The sequence below is a fragment of the Heptranchias perlo genome (genome assembly GCF_035084215.1).
Source record: "Heptranchias perlo isolate sHepPer1 chromosome 15 unlocalized genomic scaffold, sHepPer1.hap1 SUPER_15_unloc_1, whole genome shotgun sequence".
NCBI classification, from domain to species: Eukaryota; Metazoa; Chordata; class Chondrichthyes; order Hexanchiformes; family Hexanchidae; genus Heptranchias; species Heptranchias perlo.
Window position 1 is genome coordinate 211495 of NW_027138214.1, and position 26515 is coordinate 238009.

A 26515-nucleotide genomic window follows, 5' to 3' on the forward strand; every position below is an offset into this window, starting at 1 on the left:
CACGTGAATCATTTATATAATAAATTAAACCATTCATTATAAATTAAACTATTGAATTATTTATACAATAAATTAAACAGCTCATTATCAATTAAACTATTGAATTATTTATATAATAAAATAAACGTTGAATTATTTTTGAAATAAATTAAAGAATTCATTTTAAAATAATCACTTGTATTATTTACATAGTAAATTAAACAATTCATCATTAATTAAATTTTTGAATGATTTATATAATAAATTAAACAATTCATTATAAATTAAACTATTGAATTATTTCTATAATCAGTTAAACTATTGAATTATTTATATAATTAATAAAATTTTAATTATTTTTATAATAAATTAAACAATTCATTATAAATTAAACAATTCATTACAAAATAAAACTATTGAATTATTTCTATAATAAATTAAACAATTCATTATAAATTAAATATTGAATTATTTATAGAATAAATGAAACGAATCAATCATTTATATGATAAATTAAACTTTGAATTATTTATATGATAAATTAAACCATCAATTAATTGTATAATAAATTAAACTTTGAATTATTTGTACAATAAATTAAACAATTGATTTAAAAAATAATCACTTGATTTATTTATATAATTAATTAAACAATTCATTATAAATTAGACTCTTGAATTATTTATATAATAAATTAAACCAGTGCATTATTTATATAAAAAATTAAACTTTGAATGATTTTAATAATAAATTACACTATTCATTATAAATTAAACTGTTGAATTATTTATATAATAAAATAAACTATTGCATTTATTATATAATAAATTAAACTTTGAATTATTTTCGTAATAAATTACACAATTCATTTTAAAATAATCACTAGAATTATTTATATAATAAATTAGACAATTCATGATAAATTAAACTATTGAATTATTGATATAATATATTAAACAATTCATTATAAATCAAAACTATTGAATTATTTATATAATAAATTAAACTTTGAATTATTTTTACAATAAATTACACAATTTATTTTAAAATAATCACTTGAATTATTTATGTAATAAATTAAACTATTGAATTATTTATATAATAAATTGAACAATTCATTATAAATTAAACTGTTGAATTATTTATATAATAAAATAAACGATTGCAATGTTTATATAATAAATTAAACTTTGAATTATTTTCATAATAAATTTTCATTTTAAAATAATCACTAGAATTATTTACATAATAAATTAAACAATTGATTTCAAATTAAACTATTGAATTATTTATATAATATATTGAACAATTCATTATAAATTAAACTATTGAATTATTTATATAATAAATTAAAATATTGAATTCTTAATAAAATGAAATAATCTTTGAATTATTTTTATAATAAATTAAGCAATTCATTTTAAAATAATCACCTTAATTGTTTATATAATAAATTAAACTATTGAATTATTTATACAATAAATTAAAATATTGAATTATTAATATAATGAAATAAGCATTGATTAATTTTTATAATAAATTCATCAATTTATTTTAAAATAATCACTTGAATTATTTTTATAATAAATTATACAATTCATTCTAAAATAACAACTTGAATCATTTATGTAATAAATTAAACAATTCATTATAAATTAAACTATTGAATTATTTATATAATAAATTAAACTATTGATTTTTTTATATAATAAAATAAGCTTTGAATTATTTTTATAATCAATTAATCAATTCATTATGAATTAAACTATTGAATTATTTATGTAATAAAATAAACTTTGAATTATTTTTGAAATAAATTAAACAAATCATTTTAAAATAATCACTTGAATTATTGATATAATAAATTAAACAATTCATTATAAATTAAATTATTGAATGATTTATGTAATAAATTTAAAAAATCATTATTTATATAATCAATTAAACTATTGAATTATTTATATAATAAATTAAACCTTGAATTATTTTTACAATAAATTAAACAATTCATTTAAAGAATAAACACTTGAATTATTTATATGATCAATTAAACAATTCATTATAAATTAAACTATTGAATTGTTTATATAATAAATTAAACAATTCATTATAAATGAAACTATTGAATTATTTCTATAATAAATTAAACTATTGCATTATTTATATAATAAATTAAACTATGAATTATTTTTATAATAAATTAAAATATTCAATTATTAATATGATAAAATAATCTTTGAATTATTTTTACAATAAATTAATCAATTTATGTAAATAATCACTTGAATTATTTATAAAATAAATTAAACAATTAGTTATAAATTAAACTATTGAATTATTTATGTAATTAATTAAACTTTGAATTACTTTTATAATAAATTAAACAATTCATTTTGAATTATTTATAATATAAATTAAACTATTGAATTATTTATGTAATAAATTAAACTTTGAATTATTTTTATGATAAATTAATCAATTTATTTTAAATAATCACTTGAATTATTTATATAATAAATTATACAATTCATTATAAATTAAACTATTGAATTACTTATATGATAAATTAAAATATTGAATTATTAAAACAATAAAATAAGCTTTGAATTATTTTTATAATAAATTTAACAATTCATTTTAAAATAACCACATGAATTATTTATATAATAAATTGAACAATTCATTATAAATTAATATGTTGAATTATTTATATAATAATATAAACTATTGCAATGTTTATACAATAAATTAAACTTTGAATAATTTTGATAATAAATTAAACAATTAATTGAAAAAATAAACACGAATTATTTATATAATAAATTAAACATTGAATTATTTATAAAATAAATTAAAATATTCAATTATTAATATAATGAAATAAGCTTTGAATTTTTTATAATAAATTAAACAATTCATTTTAAAATAATCACTTGAATTATTTATAAAATAAATTAAACAATTCATTATAAATTAAACTATTGAATTATTGATATAATAAATTAAAATATTGAATTATTAATATAATGAAATAAGCTTTGAATTTTTTAATAATAAATTAATCAATTTATTTTAAATAATCACTTGAATTATTCATATTATAAATTAAACTATTCAATAATTTTCTTATCAATTAAACCTTGATTTATTTATATAATAAATTAAACAGTTCATTATGAATTAAACTATTGAATTAATTATACAATAACATAAACATTGAATTATTTTTGAAATAAATTAAGCAATTCATTTTAAAATAATCACTTGAATTATTTATATAATAAATTAAACAATTCATTATAAATTAAATTTTTGAATGATTTATGTAATAAATTTAAAAAATCATTATAAATTAAAGTATTGAATTATTTATATAATCAATTAAACTATTGAATTGTTTATATAATAAGTTAAACAATTCATTATCAATTAAACTATTGAATTACTCGTATAATAATTTAAACTATTGCATTACTTATATAAAAACTTAAAGTTTGAATTATTTTTACAATAAATTAAACAATTCATTTTAAAATAATCACTTGAATTATTTATATAATAAATTAAACAATTCATTATAAATTAAATTTTTGAATGATTTATGTAATAAATTTAAAAAATCATTATAAATTAAAGTATTGAATTATTTATATAATCAATTAAACTATTGAATTGTTTATATATTAAATTAAACAATTCATTATAAATTAAACTATTGAATTACTCGTATAATAAATTAAACTATTGCATTACTTATATAAAAACTTAAACTTTGAATTATTTTTACAATATATTAAACAATTCATTTTGAAATAATCACGTGAATTATTTATATAATAAATTAAACAACTCATTATAAATTAAACTATTGAATTATTGAAATAATAAATGAAACCTTGAATTATTTTTATAATAAATTGAACATTTCATTATAACATAAACTATTGAATTATTTATTTAATAAATGAAACCTTGAATTATTTATATAATAAATTAAACAGTTCATTATAAATTAAACTATTGAATTATTTATATAATAAAATAAACTTTGAATTATTTTTGAAATAAATTAAACAATTCATTTTAAAATAATCACTTGAATTATTCATACAATAAATTAAACAATAAATTAAAGTTTTGAATGATTTATATAATAAATTAAACAATTCATTATAAATTAAACTCTTGAATTATTTATATAATCAATCAAACTCTTGAATTATTTATATAATCAATAAAAATTGAATTATTTTTATAATAAATTAATCAATTCATTTTAAATAATCACTTGAATTATTTTTATAATAAATTAAACAATTCATTTTAAAATAATCACTTGAATTATTTATAAAATAAATTAAACAATTCATTATAAATTAAACTATTGAGTTATTTATATCATAAATTAAACCTTGAATTATTTTTATAATAAATTAAACAATTCATTTAAAGAATAAACACTTGAATTATTTATATGATAAATTAAACAATTCATTATAAATTAAACTATTGAATTGTTTATATAATAAATTAAACAATTCATTATAAATTAAACTGTTGTATTACTTATATAATAAATTGAACAATTCATTATAAATTAAACTGTTGAATTATTTATATAATAAAATCAACTATTGAATTATTTATATAATAAATTAAAATATTGAATTATTAATACAATGAAATAAGCTTTGAATTTTTTTATAATAAATTAATCAATTTATTTTAAATAATCACTTGAATTATTCATATTATAAATTAAACTATTCAATAATTTTCTTATAAATGAAACCTTGAATTATTTATATAATAAATTAAACAGTTCATTATAAATTAAACTATTGAATTATTTATATAATAAAATAAACTTTGAATTATTTTTGAAATAAATTAAACAATTCATTTTAAAATAATCACTTGAATTATTCATACAATAAATTAAACAATAAATTAAAGTTTTGAATGATTTATATAATAAATTAAACAATTCATTATAAATTAAACTATTGAATTATTTATATAATCAATCAAACTCTTGAATTATTTATATATTCAATAAAATTTGAATTATTTTTATAATAAATTAATCAATTCATTTTAAAATAATCACTTGAATTATTTTTATAATAAATTAAACAATTCATTTTAAAATAATCACTTGAATTATTTATAAAATAAATTAAACAATTCATTATAAATTAAATTTTTGAATGATTGATGTAATAAATTTAAAAAATCATTATAAATTAAAGTATTGAATTATTTATATAATCAATTAAACTATTGAATTGTTTATATAATAAATTAAACAATTCATTATAAATTAAACTATTGCATTACTTATATAAAAACTTAAACTTTGAATTATTTTTACAATATATTAAACAATTCATTTTGAAATAATCACATGAATTATTTATATAATAAATTAAACAACTCATTATAAATTAAACTATTGAATTATTGAAATATTAAATGAAACCTTGAATTATTTATATAATAAATTAAACAGTTCATTATAAATTAAACTATTGAATTATTTATATAATAAAATAAACTTTGAATTATTTTTGAAATAAATTAAACAATTCATTTTAAAATAATCACTTGAATTATTCATACAATAAATTAAACAATAAATTAAAGTTTTGAATGATTTATATAATAAATTAAACAATTCATTATAAATTAAACTATTGAATTATTTATATAATCAATCAAACTCTTGAATTATTTATATAATCAATAAAAATTGAATTATTTTTATAATAAATTAATCAATTCATTTTAAATAATCACTTGAATTATTTTTATAATAAATTAAACAATTCATTTTAAAATAATCACTTGAATTATTCATAAAATAAATTAAACAATTCATTATAAATTAAATTTTTGAATGATTTATGTAATAAATTTAAAAAATCATTATAAATTAAAGTATTGAATTATTTATATAATCAATTAAACTATTGAATTGTTTATATAATAAATTAAACAATTCATTATAAATTAAACTATTGAATTACTCGTATAATAAATTAAACTATTGCATTATTTATATAAAAACTTAAACTTTGAATTATTTTTGCAATATATTAAACAATTCATTTTGAAATAATCACATGAATTATTTATATAATAAATTAAACAACTCATTATAAATTAAACTATTGAATTATTGAAATAATAAATGAAACCTTGAATTATTTTTATAATAAATTGAACATTTCATTATAACCTAAACTATTGAATTATTTATTTAATAAATGAAACCTTGAATTATTTATATAATAAATTAAACAGTTCATTATAAATTAAACTATTGAATTATTTATATAATAAAATAAACTTTGAATTATTTTTGAAATAAATTAAACAATTCATTTTAAAATAATCACTTGAATTATTCATACAATAAATTAAACAATAAATTAAAGTTTTGAATGATTTATATAATAAATTAAACAATTCATTATAAATTAAACTCTTGAATTATTTATATAATCAATCAAACTCTTGAATTATTTATATAATCAATAAAAATTGAATTATTTTTATAATAAATTAATCAATTCATTTTAAATAATCACTTGAATTATTTTTATAATAAATTAAACAATTCATTTTAAAATAATCACTTGAATTATTTATAAAATAAATTAAACAATTCATTATAAATTAAACTATTGAGTTATTTATATCATAAATTAAAGCTTGAATTATTTTTATAATAAATTAAACAATTCATTTAAAGAATAAACACTTGAATTATTTATATGATAAATTAAACAATTCATTATAAATTAAACTATTGAATTGTTTATATAATAAATTAAACAATTCATTATAAATTAAACTGTTGTATTACTTATATAATAAATTGAACAATTCATTATAAATTAAACTGTTGAATTATTTATATAATAAAATCAACTATTGAATTATTTATATAATAAATTAAAATATTGAATTATTAATACAATGAAATAAGCTTTGAATTTTTTTATAATAAATTAATCAATTTATTTTAAATAATCACTTGAATTATTCATATTATAAATTAAACTATTCAATAATTTTCTTATAAATGAAACCTTGAATTATTTATATAATAAATTAAACAGTTCATTATAAATTAAACTATTGAATTATTTATATAATAAAATAAACTTTGAATTATTTTTGAAATAAATTAAACAATTCATTTTAAAATAATCACTTGAATTATTCATACAATAAATTAAACAATAAATTAAAGTTTTGAATGATTTATATAATAAATTAAACAATTCATTATAAATTAAACTATTGAATTATTTATATAATCAATCAAACTCTTGAATTATTTATATAATCAATAAAATTTGAATTATTTTTATAATAAATTAATCAATTCATTTTAAAATAATCACTTGAATTATTTTTATAATAAATTAAACAATTCATTTTAAAATAATCACTTGAATTATTTATAAAATAAATTAAACAATTCATTATAAATTAAATTTTTGAATGATTGATGTAATAAATTAAAAAAATCATTATAAATTAAAGTATTGAATTATTTATAGAATCAATTAAACTATTGAATTGTTTATATAATAAATTAAACAATTCATTATAAATTAAACTATTGCATTACTTATATAAAAACTTAAACTTTGAATTATTTTTACAATATATTAAACAATTCATTTTGAAATAATCACATGAATTATTTATATAATAAATTAAACAACTCATTATAAATTAAACTATTGAATTATTGAAATATTAAATGAAACCTTGAATTATTTATATAATAAATTAAACAGTTCATTATAAATTAAACTATTGAATTATTTATATAATAAAATAAACTTTGAATTATTTTTGAAATAAATTAAACAATTCATTTTAAAATAATCACTTGAATTATTCATACAATAAATTAAACAATAAATTAAAGTTTTGAATGATTTATATAATAAATTAAACAATTCATTATAAATTAAACTATTGAATTATTTATATAATCAATCAAACTCTAGAATTATTTATATAATCAATAAAATTTGAATTATTTTTATAATAAATTAATCAATTCATTTTAAATAATCACTTGAATTATTTTTATAATAAATTAAACAATTCATTTTAAAATAATCACTTGAATTATTTATAAAATAAATTAAACAATTCATTATAAATTAAACTATTGAGTTATTTATATCATAAATTAAACCTTGAATTATTTTTATAATAAATTAAACAATTCATTTAAAGAATAAACACTTGAATTATTTATATGATAAATTAAACAATTCATTATAAATTAAACTATTGAATTATTTATATACTAAATTAAGCAATTCATTTTAAAATAATCACTTGAATTATTTATAAAATAAATTAAACAATTCATTATGAATTAAACTATTGAATTATTTATATAATCAATAAAATTTGAATTATTTTTATAATAAATTAATCAATTCATTTTAAAATAATCACTTGAATTATTTATAAAATAAATTAAACAATTCATTATAAATTAAATTTTTCATTGATTTATGTAATAAATTTAAAAAATCATTATAAATTAAAGTATTGAATTATTTATATAATCAATTAAACTATTGAATTGTTTATATAATAAATTAAACAATTCATTATAAATTAAACTATTGAATTACTCGTATAATAAATTAAACTATTGCATTACTTATATAAAAACTTAAACTTTGAATTATTTTTACAATAAATTAAACAATTCATTTGAAATAATCACGTGAATTATTTATATAATAAATTAAACAACTCATTATAAATTAAACTATTGAATTATTGAAATAATAAATGAAACCTTGAATTATTTTTATAATAAATTAAACAGTTCATTATAAATTAAATTATTGAATTATTTATATAATAAAATAAACTTTGAATTATTTTTGAAATAAATTAAACAATTCATTTTAAAATAATCACTTGAATTATTCATACAATAAATTAAACTATAAATTAAAGTTTTGAATGATTTATATAATAAATTAAACAATTCATTATAAATTAAACTATTGAATTATTTATATAATCAATAAAATTTGAATTATTTTTATAATAAATTAATCAATTCATTTTAAAATAATCACTTGAATTATTTATAAAATAAATTAAACAATTCATTATAAATTAAATTTTTCATTGATTTATGTAATAAATTTAAAAAATCATTATAAATTAAAGTATTGAATTATTTATATAATCAATTAAACTATTGAATTGTTTATATAATAAATTAAACAATTCATTATAAATTAAACTATTGAATTACTCGTATAATAAATTAAACTATTGCATTATTTATAGAAAAAATTAAACTTTGAATTATTTTTACAATAAATTAATCAATTCATTTTAAAATAACCACTTGAATTATTTATAAAATAAATTAAACAATTAATTATAAATCAAACTATTGAATTATTTATGTAATAAATTAAAATTTGAATTATTTTTATAATAAATTAATCAATTTATTTTAAAATAATCACTTGAATTATTTTTATAATCAATTAAACGATTCATTTTAAAGTAACCACTTGAATTATTTTTATAATAAATTAATCAATTCATTTGAAATAATCACTTGAATTATTTATATAATAAATTAAACAATTAATTATAAATTAAAATATTGAATTATTAATAAAATAAAATAAGCTTTGAATTATTTTTTATAATAAATTAAACAATTCATTTTAAAATAACCACTTGAATTATTTTTATAACAAATTAAGCAATTCATTTTAAAATAACCACTTGAATTATTTATAAAATAAATTAAACTATTTATTATAAATTAAACTATTGAATTATTTATGCAATAAATTAAAATATTGAATTATTAATATAATGAAATAAGCTTTGAATTATTTTTATAATAAATTAAACAATTCATTTAAAAATAATCACTTGAATTATTTATAAAATAAATTAAACAATTCATTCTAAAATAATCACTTGAATTATTCATATAATAAATTAAACAATTCATTATAAATTAATCTCTTGAATTATTTATATAATAAATAAAACAATTCATTATAAATTAAACTATTGAATTATTTATGTAATAAATTAAACTTTGAATTATTTTTTGATAAATTTATCAATTTATTTCGAAATAATTGCTTATATTATTTTTATAATAAATTAAACAATTCATTTTAAAATAATCACTTGAATTCATTTTATAATAAATTAAACAATTCATTTTAAAATAATCACTTGAATTATTTATGTAATAAATTAAACAATTCATTATAATTTAAACTATTGAATTATTTATGTGATACATTAAACTATTGCATTATTTACATAAAAAAATTAAACTTTGAATTATTTTTACAATAAATTAAACTATTGAATTATTTATATAATAAAATAAGCTTTGAATTATTTTTATTAAATTAATCAATTTATTTTAAAATAATCACTTGAATTATTTATATAATAAATTAAACAATTCATTATAATTTAAACTATTGAATTATTTATGTGATACATTAAACTATTGCATTATTTACATAAAAAAATTTAACTTTGAATTATTTTTACAATAAATTAAACTATTGAATTATTTATATAATAAAATAAGTTTTGAATTATTTTTATTAAATTAATCAATTTATTTTAAAATAATCACTTGAATTATTTATATAATAAATTAAACAATTCATTTCAAAATAACCACTTGAATTATTTTTATAATAAATTAATCAATTTATTTTAAATAATCACTTGAATTATTTAAATAATAAATTAAACAATTCATTATAAATTAAACTATTGAATTATTTATATAATAAATTAAACTATTGAATTATTTATATCATAAAATAAGCTTTGAATTATTTTTATAATAAATTAAACAATTTATTTAAAATTAACACTTGAATTATTTATGTAATAAATTAAACAATTCATTATAATTTAAATTATTGAATTATTTATATAATACATTAAACGATTGCATTATTTATAGAAAAAATTAAACTTTGAATTATTTTTACAATAAATTAATCAATTTATTTTAAAATAATCACTTGAATTACTCATAAAATAAATTAAACAATTAATTATATATTAAATTATTGAATTATTTATGTAATAAATTAAACTTTGAATTATTTTTATAATAAATTAAACAATTCATTTTAAAATAACCACTTGAATTATTTTTATAATAAATTAGTCAATTTATTTTAAATAATCACTTGAATTCTTTATAAAATAAATTAAACAATTCATTATAAATTAAACTATTGAATTATTTATATAATAAATTAAAATATTGAATTATTAATACAATAAACTAAGCTTTGAATTGTTTTTATAGCAAATTAATCAATTTATTTTAAAATAATCACTTGAATTATTTTAATAATAAATTAAACAATTCATTCTGAAATAATCACTTGAATTATTCATATAATAAATTAAACAATTCATTATAAATTAAACTATTGAATTATTTATATAATAAATTAAACTATTGAATTATTTATATGATAAAATAAGCTTTGAATTATTTTTATAATAAATTAATCAATTTATTTTAAATAAACACTTGAATTATTTTTATAATAAATTAAACAATTCATTTAAAAATAATCACTTGAATTATTTATGACATAAATTAAACAATTCATTATAAATTAAACTCCTGAATTATTTATATAATAAATTAAACTTTGAATTATTTTTATAATAAATTAAACAATTCATTCTAAAATAATCACTTGAATTATCCATATAATAAATTAAACAATTCATTATAAATTAAACTATTGAATTAATGAAATAATAAATTAAATTATTGAATTATTTAAAAAATAAAATAAGCTTTGAATTATTTTTAGAATAAATTAATCAATTTATTTTAAAATAATCACTTGAATTATTTTTATAATAAATTAAACAATTCATTTAAAAATAATCACTTGAATTACTTGTAACATAAATTAAACAATTCATTATAAATTAAACTCCTGAATTATTTATATAATAAATTAAACTTTGAATTATTTTAATAATAAATTAAACAATTCATTCTGAAATAATCACTTGAATTATTCATATAATAAATTAAACAATTCATTATAAATTAAACTATTGAATTATTTATATAATAAATTAAACTATTGAGTTATTTATATGATAAAATGCGCTTTGAATTATTTTTATAATAAATTAATCAATTTATTTTAAATAATCACTTGAATTATTTATATAATAAATTGAACAATTCATTATGAATTAAACTATTGAATTATTTGAATAATAAATTAAAATATTGAATTATTAATACAATAAAATAAGCTTTGAATTATTTTGATAACAAATTAATCAATTTATTTTAAAATAATCACTTGAATTATTTTTATAATAAATTAAACAATTCATTCTAAAATAATCACTTGAATTATTCATATAATAAATTAAACAATTCATTATAAATTAAACTATTGAATTATTTATATAATAAATTAAACTATTGAATTCTTTATATCATAATATAAGCTTTGAATTATTTTTATAATAAATTAATCAATTTATTTTAAAATAATCACTTGAATTATTTTTATAATAAATTGAACAATTCATGTTAAAATAATCATTTGAATTATTTATGACATAAATTAAACAATTCATTATAAATTAATGTCTTGAATTATTTATACAATAAATAAAACAATTCATTATAAATTAAACTATTGAATTATTCATATAATAAATTAAAATATTGAATTGTTAATATTATGAAATAAGCTTTGAATTATTTTTATAATAAATTAAACAATTCATTCTAAAATAATCACTTGAATTATTTTTATAATATATTAAACAATTCATTTTAAAATAATCACTTGAATTATTTATAAAATAAATTAAACAATTCATTATGAATTAAACTATTTAATTATTTATGTAATAAATTAAACTTTGAATTATTTTTATAATAAATTGATCAATTCATTTTAAAATAATCACTTGAATTATTTATAAAATAAATTAAACTATTCATTTTAAATTTATCTATTGAATTATTTATACAATAAATTAAACTTTGAATTATTTTTATAATAAATTGATCAATTCATTTTAAAATAATCATTTGAATTATTTATAAAATAAATTAAACAATTCATTTAAATTAATCTATTGAATTATTTATATAATAAATTAAACTTTGAATTATTTTTATGATAATTTAATCAATTTATTTTAAAATAATCACTTGAATTATTTTTATAATAAATTAAACAATTCATTCTGAAATGATCACTTGAATTATTTATATAATAAATTGAACAATTCATGATAAATAAACTATTGAATGATTTATATAATAAATTAAACTATTGAATAATTTATATAATAAAATAAGATTTGAATTATTTTAATAATAAATTAATAAATTTATTTTAAAATAATCATTTGAATTATTTTGATAATTAATTGAACAATTCATTTTAAAATAATCACTTGAATTATTTATAAAATAAATTAAACAATTCATTATAATTTAAACTATTGAATTATTTGTATAATAAATTAAACTATTTAATTATTTATATAATAAATTAAATTTTGAATTATTTATATAATAAATTAAACAACTCATTTTGAAATAAACACTTGAATTATTTATATAATAAATTAAACAATTCATTATAATTAAAACGATTGAATTATTTATGTAATAAATTAAACTATTTAATTGATTTATATAATTAGTTAAACTTTGAATTATTTTTATAATAAAGTGAACAATTCATTTTAAAATAATCACTTGAATTATTTATATGATAAATTGAACAATTTGGTATAAATTAAACTATTGAATTATTTTGCAATAAATTAAACTTTCAATTATTTTTATAATAAATTGAACAATTCATTTTCAAATAATCACATGTATTATTTATATAATAAATTAAACAATTCATTATAAATTAAACATTTCAATTTTTTTTTATTCGTTCACGGGATGTGGGCGTCGCTGGCAAGGCCAGCATTTATTGCCCATCCCTAATTGCCCTCGAGAAGGTGGTGGTGAGCCGCCTTCTTGAACCGCTGCAGTCCGTGTGGTGACAGTTCTCCCACAGTGCTGTTAGGAAGGGAGTTCCAGGATTTTGACCCAGCAACAATGAAGGAACGGCGATATATTTCCAAGTCGGGATGGTGTGTGACTTGGAGGGGAACGTTCAGGTGGTGTTAAGAACATAAGAACATAAGAAATTGGAGCAGGAGTAGGCCAATCGGCCCCTCGAGCCTGCTCCGCCATTCAATAAGATCATGGCTGATCTGATCCCAACCACAAATCTAAAGAACACAAGAAGTCGGAGCAGGACCCGGCCACATAGCCCCTGGGCCCTCTCCGCCACCCACAGGGCATTGACCGATCCGAACTCAGCTTCATGTCCAATTTCCTGCCCGCTCCCCATAACCCCTAATTCCCTTTACTTCTAGGAAACTGTCTATTTCTGTTTTAAATTTATCTAATGATGTAGCTTCCACAGCTTCCTGGGGCAGCAAATTCCACAGACCTACCACCCTCTGAGTGAAGAAGTTTCTCCTCATCTCAGTTTTGAAAGAGCAGCCCCTTATTCTAAGATTATGCCCCCTAGTTCTAGTTTCACCCATCTTTGGGAACATCCTTACTGCATCCACCCGATCAAGACCCTTCACAATCTTATATGTTTCAATAAGATCGCCTCTCATTCTTCTGAACTCCAATGAGTAGAGTCCCAATCTACTCAACCTCTCCTCATATGTCCGCCCCCTCATCCCCGGGATTAACCGAGTGAACCTTCTTTGTACTGCCTCGAGAGCAAGTATGTCTTTTCTTAAGTATGGAGACCAAAACTGTATGCAGTATTCCAGGTGCGGTCTCACCAATACCTTATATAACTGCAGCAATACCTCCTTGTTTTTATATTCTATCCCCCTAGCAATAAAAGCCAACATTCCGTTGGCTTTCTTGATCACCTGCTGCACCTGCATACCAACTTTTTGATTTTCTTGCACTAGGACCCCCAGATCCCTTTGTACTGCAGTACTTTCCAGTCTCTCGCCATTAAGAAAATAACTTGCTCTCTGATTTTTCCTGCCAAAGTGCATAACCTCACATTTTCCAATATTATATTGCATCTGCCAAATCTCCGCCCACTCACCCAGCCTGTCTATATCCCCTTGCAGGTTTTTTATGTCCTCCTCACTCTCTACTTTCCCTCCCATCTTTGTATCATCTGCAAATTTTGATATGTTGCACTCGGTCCCCTCCTCCAAATCGTTAATATAGATTGTAAAGAGTTGGGGACCCAGCACCGACCCCTGTGGAACACCACTGGTTACTGGTTGCCAGTCCGAAAATGAACCATTTATCCCAACTCTCTGCTTCCTGTTCGATAACCAATCCTCCACCCATGCCAGAATATTACCCCCAATCCCGTGATTTTTTATCTTAAGTAATAATCTTTTATGTGGCACCTTGTCGAATGCCTTCTGGAAGTCTAAATACACTACGTCCACTGGTTCCCCTTTATCCACCCTATACGTTATATCCTCGAAGAACTCAAGCAAATTTGTCAGACATAACTTCCCCTTCATAAAGCCATGCTGACTTTGTCCTATTAAATTATGCTTATCTAAATGTTCCGTTACTGTCTCCTTAATAATAGACTCCAAAATTTTACCCACCACAGATGTTAAGCTAACTGGCCTATAATTTCCAGCCTTCTGCCTACTACCCTTTTTAAATAACGGTGTTACATTAGCAGTTTTCCAATCTGCCGGGACCTCTCCTGAGTCCAGGGAATTTTGGAAAACTATCACCAAAGCATCCACAATCCCTACTGCCACTTCCCTCAAGACCCTAGGATGGAAGCCATCAGGTCCAGGGGATTTATCCGCCTTGAGTCCCATTATTTTACTGAGTACCATCTCTTGAGTGATTTTAATCGTATTTAGCTCCTCCCCCCCGAGAGTCCCCTGTTTGTCCAGTGTTGGGATATTCTTAGTGTCCTCTACTGTAAAGACTGAAACAAAATATTTGTTAAGCATTTTTGCCATCTCTATGTTTCCCACCATTAATTTCCCGGTCTCATCCTCTAAGGGACCTATGTTTGCCTTAGCCACCCTTTTTCTTTTTATATAACTATAGAAACTCTTGCTATCTGTTTTTATATTTTTTGCTAATTTCTTTTCATAATCTAACTTCCCTTTCTTAATCAATCCTTTAGTTACTTTTTGCTGTCTTTTGAAGAATTCCCAATCTTCTATCCTCCCACTAAGTTTGGCTACCTTATATGTCCTTGTTTTTAGTCGGATACTATCCTTGATTTCTTTACTTAGCCACGGGTGGCTGTCATTTCCTTTACACCCTTTTTTCCTCAGTGGAATATATTTATTTTGAAAGTTGTAAAATAACTCCCTAAATGAACACCACTGCTCATGTACCGTCTTACCCTTTAATCTATTTTCCCAGTCCACTTTAATCAATTCCGCTCTCATACCATCATAGTCTCCTTTATTCAAGCTCAGTACGCTTGTTTGAGAATCAACCTTCTCACCCTCTAATTGGATATGGAATTCAACCATGTTGTGGTCGCTCGTTCCAAGGGGATCCTTAACCAGGACATTATTAATTAATCCTGACTCATTACACAGGACCAGGTCCATGGTTGCCTGCCCCCTTGTAGGATCAGTTACATACTGCTCAAGAAATCCATCCCTGATGCACTCAATGAACTCGTCCTCAAGGCTGCTCTGCCCAATTTGATTTGTCCAGTTAATATGATAATTAAAATCCCCCATAATTATGGCTGTTCCCTTATTACATGCCCCGACTATCTCCTGATTAATACTTCTTCCAGCAGAGTTGCAACTATTAGGAGGCCTATATACTACGCCCACTAATGTTTTTTTTCCCTTATTATTCCTTATCTCCACCCAAACTGTTTCATTATCTTGATGCTTTGTCCCAATATCATTTCTCTGTATTACAGTGATTCCTTCCTTTATTAACATAGCCACCCCACCTCCCCTTCCTTCCTGCCTGTCCTTCCTGATTGTTAAATACCCTGGCATATTTAATTCCCAGTCGTTGTCACCCTGCAGCCATGTTTCTGTAATGGCCACAAGATCATACCCATACGTAGTTATTTGTGCCGTTAACTCGTCCATTTTATTACGAATGCTACGTGCATTCAGATAAAGAACTTTCAAATCTGTTTTGTGACGCTTAGTTCCTGCTTTTTCCTTTTTTAACACTTTACCTATTACTCCATACCTTCTGTCCCTTCCTGTTACGCTTTCCTCTCTCTCCCTGCTCAGGTTCCCAACCCCCTGCCACTTTAGTTTAAACCCTCCCCAACAGCACTAGCAAACACTCCTCCTAGGACAGCGGTCCCGGCCCTGCCCAGGTGCAGACCGTCCGGTTTGTACTGGTCCCACCTCCCCCAGAACCGTTTCCAGTGTCCCAGGAATTTGAATCCCTCCCCCTTGCACCATTCCTCTAGCCACGTATTCATTTGAAATATCCTCCTATTTCTACTCTGACTAGCACGTGGCACTGGCAGCAGTCCTGAGATTACTACCTTTGAGGTCCTATTTTTTAATTTACCTCCTAACTCCCTATATTCTGCTTTTAGGACCTCATCCCCTTTTTTACCTATATAGTTGGTGCCTATGTGCACCACGACAGCTGGCTGTTCGCCCTCCCCCTCCAAAATGTTCTGTAGCCGCTCCGAGACATCCTTGATCCTTGCACCAGGGAGGCAACACACCATCCTGGAGTCTCGGTTGCGGCCGCAGAAACGCCTGTCTATTCCCCTTACAATTGAGTCCCCTATCACTATAGCTCTGCCACTCTTTTTCCTCCCAGCCTGTGCAGCAGAGCTACCCGTGGTGCCAGGAAGTTGGCTGCTGCTGCCTTCCCCTGATAAGTCATCCCCCCCAACAGCATCCAAAGTGGCATATCTGTTTGAGAGGGGGATGGACACAGGGGACCCCTGCACTACCTGCCTGCATCTCTTACTCTTCCTGGTGGTCACCCATTCACTTCCTGCCTGTATACCCTTTACCTGCGGTGTGACCAACTCGCTAAACGTGCTATCCACGAGTTTCTCTGCATCGCGGATGCTCCACAGTGAGTCCACCCGCAGCTCCAGCTCCGAGATACGATCGGTCAGTAGCTGCAGGTGGACACACTTCCCGCACACATGGTCGGCAGGGACACTGGTAGTGTCCATGACTTCCCACATCTTGCAGGAGGAGCATATCACGGGTGCGAGGTCTGCTGCCATGACTTGCCTTAGCTGAGTTACCCCTTTTAAATTACGTTGAAATTAGAAAATGTTAACTATACTAGGGACCTAGGTTCACTAAAAAAAAAACACTATCTGCTATAAAACCTGCAGATCTTCCCTTTCTTATTACTTTACTTACAGTAAAATGGTAGAAATACTCACCTGAACCTACTCACCAATCAGCTCGTCACCCCGAACTGCCGCTGGTCTCAGAGTCTCGCTCTCAGAGTAAGCTCTGGTCTCGCTCTCTCCGCGCTGTTTATATCTCCGCTCTGGTCTCGCTCTCTCCCGCCGCTCACCGACTGGACTCTCGCTCTCTCCGCGCTGTTTATATCTCCGCTCTGGTCTCGCTCTCTCCCGCCGCTCACCGCTCTCAGGTCCACTACCGCTCTGCAGGAAAAGCAAGGCAAAGCAGCACCTCCTTCCCCCACTTCACCTAACTCCCACACGTACCGAACTCTCAGCACACTGTGTAATATCCGCACACCGTGCAGTCCGCACTGACAGGCCCCTGTATTTCTACAGTTGAGACTCAGATGAGTCAGGCCTGCCCCACCTTCAGGGACCAATTGAATCTAGCTAACCAATTAACTTGCTACAGCAGCTCTCTGCTGAAGCCTGACAGAAACTTAGAAATTTAAACTTTTAAATTGACCTTAAACAGTTGAAGCAATATGCACTAGATTTAAAGAGATTAACCCTTCAACTCCCACACCTGACAGAAACTTAGAAATGTAAACTTTTAAATTGACCTTAAACAGTTGAAGCAATATGCACTAGATTTAAAGAGATTAACCCTTCAACTCCCACACGTACCGAACTCTCAGCACACTGTGTAATATCCGCACACCGTGCAGTCCCATGTGTCTGCTGCTCTTGTCCTTCTAGGTGGTAGAGGTCGCGGGTTTGGGAGGAGCTGTTGAAGAAGCCTTGGCGAGTTGCTGCAGTGCATCCTGTGGATGGTACACACTGCAGCCACAGTGAGCCGGTGGTGAAGGGAGTGAATGCTTAGGGTGGTGGATGGGGTGCCAATCAAGCGGGCTGCTCTATATTGGATGGTGTGGAGCTTCTTGAGTGTTGTTGGAGCTGCACTCATCCAAGCAAGTGGAGAGTATTCCATCACACTCCCGACTTGTGCCTTGTAGATGGTGGATAGGCTTTGGGGAGTCAGGAGATGAGTCACTCGCCGCAGAATACCCAGCCTCTGACCTGCTCTCGTAGCCACAGTATTTATATGGCTGGTCCAGTTAAGTTTCTGGTCAATGGTGACCCCCAGGATGTTGATGGTGGGGGATTCGGTGATGGTAATGCCGTTGAATGTCAGGGGGAGGTGGTTAGACTCTCTCTTCTTGGAGATGGTCATTGCCTGGCACTTATCTGGCGCGAATGTTACTTGCCACTTATCAGCCCAAGCCTGGATGTTGTCCAGGTCTTGCTGCATGCGGGCTCGGACTGCTTCATTATTTGAGGGGTTGCGAATGGAACTGAACACTGTGCAGTCATCAGCGAACATCCCCATTTCTGACCTTATGATGGAGGGAAGGTCATTGATGAAGCAGCTGAAGATGGTTGGGCCTAGGACACTGCCCTGAGGAACTCCTGCAGCAATGTCCTGTGGCTGAGATAATTGGCCTCCAACAACCACTGCCATCTTCCTTTGTGCTAGGTATGACTCCAGCCACTGGAGAGTTTTCCCCCTGATTCCCATTGACTTCAATTTTACTCGGGCTCCTTGGTGCCACACTCGGTCAAATGCTGCCTTGATGTCAAGGGCAGTCACTCTCACCTCACCTCTGGAATTCAGCTCTTTTGTCCATGTATGGACCAAGGCTGTAATGAGGTCTGGAGCCGAGTGGTCCTGGCGGAACCCAAACTGAGCATCTGTGAGCAGGTTATTGGTGAGTAAGTGCCGCTTGATAGCACTGTCGATGACACCTTCCATCACTTTGCTGATGATTGAGAGTAGACTGATGGGGCGGTAATTGGCCGGATTGGATTTGTCCTGCTTTTTGTGGACAGGACATACCTGGGCAATTTTCCACATTGTCGGGTAGATGCCAGTGTTGTAGCTGTACTGGAACAGCTTGGCTAGAGGCACAACTAGTTCTGGAGCACAAGTCTTCAGCACTACAGGTGGGATGTTGTCGGGGCCCATAGCCTTTGCTGTATCCAGTGCACTCAGCCGTTTCTTGATATCACGTGGAGTGAATCGAATTGGCCGAAGACTAGCTTCTGTGTTGGTGGGGATATCGGGAGGAGACCGAGATGGATCATCCACTTGGCACTTCTGGCTGAAGATGGTTGCAAACGCTTCAGCCTTGTCTTTTGCACTCACGTGCTGGACTCCGCCATCATTGAGGATGGGGATGTTTGCAGAGCCTCCTCCTCCCGTTAGTTGCTTAATTGTCCACCACCATTCACGACTGGATGTGGCAGGACTGCAGAGCTTTGATCTGATCCGTTGTTTGTGGAATCGCTTAGCTCTGTCTATAGCATGTTGCTTCCGCTGTTTAGCATACATGTAGTCTTGAGTTGCAGCTTCACCAGGTTGGCACCTCATTTTTAGGTACGCCTGGTGCTGCTCCTGGCATGCTCTTCCACACTTCTCATTGAACCAGGGTTGATCCCCTGGATTGTTGGTAATGGTAGAGTGAGGAATATGCCGGGCCATGAGGTTACAGATTGTGGTGGAATACAATTCTGCTGCTGCTGATGACCCACAGCGCCTCATGGATGCCCAGTTTTGAGCTGCTAGATCTGTTCTGAATCTATCCCATTTAGCACGGTGGTAGTGCCACACAACACGTTGGATGGTGTCCTCATTGCGAAGACGGGACTTCATCTCCACGAGGACTGTGCGGTGGTCACTCCTACCAATACTGTCATGGACAGATGCATTTGCTACAGGTAGATTGGTGAGGACGAGGTCAAGTAAGTTTTTCCCTCGTGTTGGTTCGCTCACCACCTGCCGCAGGCCCAGTCTCGCAGCTATGTCCTTCAGGACTCGGCCAGCTCGGTCAGTAGTGGTGCTACCGAGCCACTCTTGGTGATGGACATTGAAGTCCCCCACCCAGAGTACATTTTGTGCCCTTGCTACCCTCAGTGCTTCCTCCAAGTGGTGCTGAACATGGAGGAGGACTGATTCATCAGCTGAGGGAGGACGGTAGGTGGTAATCAGCTGGAGGTTTCCTTGCCCATGTTTGACCTGATGCCATGAGATTTCATGGGGTCCAGAGTCAATGTTGAGGACTCCCAGGGCTACTCCCTCCTGACTGTATATCACTGTACCACCACCTCTGGTGGGTCTGTCCTGCCGGTGGGACAGGACATACCCAGGGATGGTGATGGAAGAGTCTGGGACGTTGGCTGAAAGGTATGATTCTGTGAGTATGGCTATGTCAGGCTGTTGCTTGACTAGTCTGTGGGACAGCTCTCCCAATTTTGGCACAAGTCCCCAGATGTTAGTGAGGAGGACCTTGCAGAGTCGACTGGGCTTGGTGTTTTGCCGTTGTCGTGTTCGGTGCCTAGTGGTCCGATGCCGGGTGGTCCGTCCAGTTTTATTCTTATTATGACTTTTCGTAGCGAGATTTTACAACTGAGTGGCTTGCTGGGCCATTTCAGAGGGCAAATCAGAATCAACCACATTGCTGTGGGTCTGGAGTCACATTTAGGCCCAGACCGGGTAAGGACGGCAGGGTTCCTTCCCTAAAGGACATTAGTGAACCAGATGGGTTTTTACGACAATCCAGTAGTTTCATGGCCATCATTACCGATACTAGTATTTTAATTCCAAATTTTTATTTAATTAATTGAATTTAAATTCGCCAGCTGCCGTGGCGGGATTTCAACTCATGACTCTGGATTTTAGTCCAGGCCTCTGGATTACTCGTCCAGTAACATAACCACTATGCTACCGCACCCATCATATAATTATTATTATACAATAAATTAAACTGAAATATTTTTATAATAAATTAAACAATTCATTATAATATAATCATTGAATTATTTATATGATAAATTAAACAATTCATTATAAATTAAACTATTTAATTATTTATATAATAAATTAAGCTTTCAATTATATTAATAATAAATTAAACAATTCATTTCAAAATAATCACTTGAATTATTCATATAATAAATTAAACAATACATGATAAACTAAACTATTGAATTATTTATATGATAAATGAAACTATTTAATTATTTGTATAATAAATTAAACTTTGAATTACTTTTATAATAAATTAAACAATTCATTTTAAAATAAACATTTGAATTATTTATATAAAAAATTGAACAATTCATTATAATTTCATCTATTGAATTAATTATAATAAATGAAACTATTTAATTATTTATATAATAAATTAAACATTGAATTATTTTTGTAATAAATTGAACATTTCATTTCAAAATAATCACTTGAATTATTTATATAATAAATTAAACAATTCATTATAAATTAAACTACTGAATTATTTATATAATAAATTAAACTTTGAATTATTTTTATAATAAATCAAACAATTCATTTTAAAATAATGACGTCAATTATTTTCATAATAAATAAAACAATTCATTTAAAAATAATGACTTAAATTATTTATTTCATAAATTAAACAATTCATTCCAAATTAAACTACTGAGTTATTTACATAATAACATAAACTTTGAATGATTTTTAAAATAGATTAAACAATTCATTTTAATATAATCATTTGAATTATTCATATAATAAATTAAACAAATCATTATAAATTAAACTATTGAATTATTTACATAATATATTAAACTATTGAATTATTTATATAATAAATTAAATTTGAAATATTTTAATGATAAATTAAACAATTCATTTTAAAATAATCACTTGAATTATTTACATAATAAATTAAACAAATCATTATAAATTAAACTGTTGGATTATTTATATGATAAATTAAACTTTGTATTATTTTTATAATAAATTAAACAATTCATTATAAATTAAACAATTGAATTATTTACATAATAAATTAAACAATTTAATGATTTATATAATTGGTTAAACTTTGAATTATTTTCATAATAAAGGAAACCATTCATTTTAAAATAATCACTTGAATTATTTACATAATAAATTTAAAAAGTCATTAAAATTTAAACTATGGAATTACTTATATAATAATTGAAACTATTTAATTATTTATATAATAAATTAAACTTTGAATTATTTTTGTAATAAATTGAACATTTCATTTCAAAATAATCAATTGAATTATTTATATAACAAATTAAACAATTCATTCCAAAATAAACTATTGAATTATTTATATGATAAATTACACTTTGAATGATTTCTATAATAAATTAACCAATTCATTTTAAAATAACCACTTGAATTATTTATATAATAAATTAAACAATTCATTAGAATTTAACCTATTGAATTATTTATATAATAAATGAAACTGTATAATTATTTATATTACAAATTAAACATTGAATTATTATTAAAATAAATTGAACAATTAATTTTCAAATAATCAGTTCTATTATTTATATAATAAATTAAACAATTCATTATAAATTAAACTATTGAACTATTATACAATAAATGAAACTGTGAATTATTTATATAATAAATTGAACAATTCATTTTAATATAATCTCTCGAATTATTTATATAATAAATTAAACAATTCGTTATGAATTAAACTATTGAATTATTTATACAATAAATTAAACAATTCATTATAAATTAAACTATTGAATTATTTACATAATAAATTAAACTATTAAATTCTGTATACAATAAATTAAACTTTGAATTATTTTTATAATAAATTAAACAATACAGTTTAAAATAATCACTTATATTATATATGATGAATTAAACAATTCAATATAAACTAAACTATTGAATTATTTATAAAATAAATTAAACTTTGCATTATTTTTATAATAAATTAAACAATTCATTTTAAAATAAACACTTGAATTATTGATATAATAAATTAAACAATTCATTATAATTTAAACTTTGGAATTACTTACATAATAAATGGAACTATGTAATTATTTATATAATAAATTAAACTTTGAATTATTTTTATAATAAATTAAACAATTCATTTTATTATAATCACTTGAATTATTTATATAATAAATTAAACTATTGAATTATTTACATAATAAATAAACTTTGAATTATTTTTATAATGAATTTAACAATTCAGTTTAAAATAATCTCTTGAATTATTCACATAATAAATTAAACAAATCATTATAAATTAAACTATTGAATTATTTGTATAATCAATTAAACTGTTTAATAATTTATATTATAACTTAAAATTTGCATTATTTATATAATAATTTAAATAATTCATTATGAATTAAACGATTGAAATATTTATATAATAAATTAGACTATTTAATTCTTCATATCATAAATACAACTTTGAATTATTTTTATAATAAATTAAACAATTCATTTTAAAATAATCACTTGTATTATTTATATAATAAATTAAACATTTCAGTGTAAATTAAACTGTTGAATGATTATACAATGAATTAAACTGTGAATTATTGTTATAATAAATTAAACAATTCATTATAAATTAAACGATTGAATTATTTACTTAATAAATTAAACAATTTAATGATTTATATAATTGGTTAAACTTTGAATTATTTTCATAATAAAGGAAACCATTCATTTTAAAATAATCACTTGAATTATTTATATAATAACTTAATCAATTCATTATAACTTAAACTATTGAATTATGATACAATAAATTAAAATTTGAATTATTGTTATCATAAATTAAACAATTAAGTTTAACATAATCACTTAAATTATTAATGTAATAAATTAAGCAATTCATTATAAATTAAACCATTGAATTACTTGTATAATGAATTAAACTATTTAATTAATTATATGATAAATAAAACTTTGAATTATTTTTATAAAAATTCAAACGATTCATTTTAAAATAATCACTTGAATTATTTATATAATAAATTAAACAATTCATTAGAATTTAAACTATTGAATTATTTATATAATCAATGAAACTTTGTAATTATTTATATAATAAATTAAACTTTGAATTAATTTTTAATAAATTAAACAATTCATTATAAATTAAACTATTGAATTATTTATATAATAATTTAAGCTATTGAATTATTTATATAATAAATTAAACAATTCAGTTTAAAATAATCACTTGAATTGTTCATATAATAAATTAAACAATTCATTATAAATAAAATGATTGAATTATTATATAATAAAGTAAAATTTGAATTGTTGTTATAATAAATGAAACAATTCAGTTTAAAACAATCTCATGAATTATTCATATAATAAATTAAACAAATCATTATAAATTAAACTATTGAATTATTTATACAATAAATTAAACTATTTAATTATTTATGAAAGAAATTAAACTTTGAATTATTTTTATAATAAAGTAAACAATTCATTTTAAAATAATCACTTGAATTATTTATGTAATAAATTAAACAATTCATTATAACTTAAACTATTGAATTGTTATACAATGAATTAAACTTTGAATTATTGTAATCATAAATTAAACAATTAAGTTTAAAATAATCACTTGAATTATTTATATAATAAATTAAACAATTCATCATGAATTACGCCATTGAATTATTTATACAATAAATTAAACTTTGAATTATTTTTATAATAAATTTAACAATTCATTCCAAATTAAACTATTGAATTATTTATATAATAAATTGAACTACTGAATTATTTATATAATAAATTAAACAATTCATTATAAACTAAACTATTGAATTATTATACAATAAATTAAACTTTGAATTAATCATATAATAAATTAAACAAGTCATTATAAATTAAAATATTGAATTATTTACATAATATATTAAACTATTTAATTATTTATATATTAAATTAAAATTTGAATTATTATTACAATAAATTAATCAATTAATTTTAAAATAATCACTTGAATTATTTATGTAATAAATTCAACAATACATTATAAACTAAACTATTGAATTATTTATATAATTAATGAAACTATTTAATTATTTATATAATAAATTAAACTTTGAATTACTTTTATAATAAATCAAACAAAGCATTTAAAGATAATCACTTAAATTATTTA